The sequence below is a fragment of the Schistocerca piceifrons genome, chromosome 6 (genome assembly GCF_021461385.2).
Source record: "Schistocerca piceifrons isolate TAMUIC-IGC-003096 chromosome 6, iqSchPice1.1, whole genome shotgun sequence".
NCBI lineage: Eukaryota > Metazoa > Arthropoda > Insecta > Orthoptera > Acrididae > Schistocerca > Schistocerca piceifrons.
Genome location: NC_060143.1, coordinates 445,216,967 through 445,220,154, shown reverse-complemented (window position 1 = coordinate 445,220,154; position 3,188 = coordinate 445,216,967). Strand labels below are relative to the sequence as shown.

General features: G+C 43.1%; 1 non-coding gene across 1 annotated transcript; it reads left to right on the top strand.

Moving 5' to 3' along the window:
* The first annotated feature begins 2,501 nt into the window (after positions 1-2,501).
* Positions 2,502-2,575, top strand: Trnat-ugu. The gene has a single exon. It is a non-coding gene; the product is annotated as a tRNA-Thr (tRNA).
* The last annotated feature ends 613 nt before the right edge of the window (positions 2,576-3,188 follow it).

Sequence of the window (3,188 nt, the reverse complement as noted above, 5' to 3'; positions counted from 1 at the left end):
TGGAGCGATTTAGGAAAATGACACAAAATCTATATCTGAATTGTTGTATGTGGATTAGAACTCTTGACCTCGCAAATGCAAGCAGCATGCTAACTACTGAACCACCTCGCTTGGTGTTTCCGGCAGTTTATTGCATCCAGAGTAATTGAACAGTAAAGCAACTCTTCGCCTATTTATGATTTCCTTACTTTACGTCATGGATAGTAGCTACTCATACAGGGTGCGTCACGTAAGATGTAAACCTCTTTACATTTCGTGAATGGTTTCAGGTATCGATACGAGGTTCTGGGCAAATGATAGCACACTAAGGGGCATGTTCTTTGATGTATGATAAAGAGTCATATCGATCGAGATATTGTGCCAATTATGATATTTTAAGTGGAAAAATATACTCGTACTTTTTTAACAGTATCCGGGAGCGCTTGAAAAGACGGGTACAGTAGTATAATTCTTGTTGATTTTGAGGCTGAAAAGCTTCTCAGACTAATCGGCGAAATATTCTAAAATTGAAAGACAAGTGGGCCGTAAACTGCTGTTGCATTGTAACTAGACTGATGCTAGGCTACGTCGTTGTATCAAGGCTGTCGGCTGTTTACTTGTTTGCACTGTAGAACTTACAGGAGCTGTGTCGTCTATCGACAGGTCATTTTGCTTCAACATTCTTTTCATGTAGAAATGGACACCAATGAGACGTTAGACACGCTACTTTTATACGACGCATATAAAAGAAAAAAACAAAAAAGCAACAAAAAAACAAAACAAAAAATCTCGAAACGGGACGGCGGTTAGGGACGTCTATCCTGATCGTCGCTGAACATCGCGCCAGGCAACTGCTCGATTTATTAGATCGTTAGTGTCAACAGGCAGCTTCAACGTCATATAGAGGATGACGAAGACTGCAACTGACAAAGCACACGACTACGCGAAGAGGCTATTTTCGCTAGGGCACTTATCAGATCGCATGCTGGCACGAACTGTATTTCCAAGGAACGTGGCAACACCCAGACGAGTGTCATTCACATCTTGCAACGACATAGATTTAGTCACTACATCAGGCACTTACAGGACTTAATTTCGAACGTCATATGGAAGTTTGTCGATTTGCTCTGCAGCGCCTGGGAGACGACACTCTTTACCGACGAAGCAACGTTTACGAAGCACGGTGAAACAGATTTACATAGCAAGCACTACTGTGCACTTGAAAACCCACGCTGGCTTCGACATTAGTCCACCGACTACACTGAGGCGTAAACGTTTACTGCCAGATCACAGGAAATTCCATTGTGGGATCTTATTCACCCCAGGAGCGTTAAACGGAAATGTGAGTACATATGATCAATCTTTTACAGAGATTTTACCTGTTCCTCTAGAAGCTGTTCCACTGTATAACCGTCAGTGACTGTGGTTGCAACAAAACGGCTGCCCAGCTCACTCTTCCCAAGTCGTAACGCAAATATTGAATGAAAGTATCCCGGACTCTGCATCGGTCTGGATGCTTCAGAATGTACAATGGCCGGACAGGTACCCTGATTTGACTCCTCTTACTTTCTTTCCGTGAGGACCACTGAAAGATGCAGTCCATCATGAAGCCACAACTACGCCAGACGATATGTGTCGTCGAATGGTCACAGAAAGAAATGGATATCGTCCAAAGTACTTTCATCAGTTTATTTATCTCTCGGAGGGCGATTCAAAATATGCGTTGCCGCAGATGTTAAACAATTTGAGCACACGCTTAGGTAAAGTTTAAAACTACGTTTCGTTAAGAGAATTATTTATTTTATGGGCGACATGTCATCAGTCATTCTGAATAAAATGTTTAGTTTATTTAAAGTGCATTCCGTCTAATTACAATTTCGAGTAGTGTCTATAGACCCATTTGTCCGGTGTTCTAGCATAAAAAGTTTTCGGTTCACTTTCCTCGTCAAATTCGGATAAAATTCGATGCTTTCCATAATACCTTCCACCATCCTTGTCAAAGACTAAAACAGACCGTCACAAATTATTTTCTTATCTTTATTATTATTTCAACTTCCCACAACGGGGGCGGGCTAGCAGAGGATGAAAACCGCTCTTCAGCAAAGATTACAATAACTGTATGTGATAGTGGTTAAAATATATAAAAGGTGACAACAACAGAAGATTTTGCAAGAAAAAAAAATACTTAGGTGCACAATAGTGACTTTTACATAAATACAAGTGACAATAAACGAGGATATGAAGACAGTAACTGTTCTCGAAAGAACAGAATACTGTTGAGGACCGTGCAGCTTTTCCCTGGAATAAATGATGACTAACTGAAACCCTCAGCTGACGACAGGTGTTGTTGATATACCTCGATGTGGACAGCTGAAAATGTGTGCCCCGACCGGGACTCGGACCCGGGATCTCCTGCTTATATGGCAGACGCTCTATCGATCTGAGCCACCGAGGACACAGATGAATAGTCTCACGGGAAGCGTGCAAGGGATAAGTCCCCGCAGTCGCGCTGTTCGTCTGTGTCCTCGGTGGCTCAGATGGATAGAGCGTCTGCCTTGTAAGCAGGAGATGCCGGGTTCGAGTCCCGGTCGGGGCACACATTTTCAGCTGTCCACATCGAGGTATATCAACAACACCTGTCGGCAGCTGAGGGTTTCAGTTAGTCATCATTTAATAAACGAGGATTTGTAAAATGCACACAGATGGAAATCAGTGATGATACTTGAGAACTGTCTGACAGTTTTATACTACAGTTAAAATACAGCAAGTCTTGAACGCGAATGATGACGTGGTGTAGTGGTGATGCTAGGTTACACAGGAAGACATTGTCATGAAGAAGGTGCAATGATGAGTGTGAGTGTGAGGATCTGTAGGACCTCAGGTAGTGACTAGAAGTCAGCAATATTGATTGAGGGGGTAGAAGAAAGTTTGATAGTGGTGTGAAGTGGAGCGTTGTGATTGGGGTTGGAGAGTGGGGGTATATCCCCGGACGGATTTCATAGTTGGGGAGAGGGCGTTGTTTCAAATTCCGGTATGAGAGGATAGAAAGGGGATGGAGATGAACGGAAGGTGGAATATGGACGTTGTAGCGCAGCAGGGTATGTGACTGCTGATTAATGGGTTGTAAATTGATTACTGGGACTGGGTTTTGCAATTAATGTATCGGGTCCGAAGGTGGTCCAGGAAGAGAAGAAGTTGGGGAAAATGGA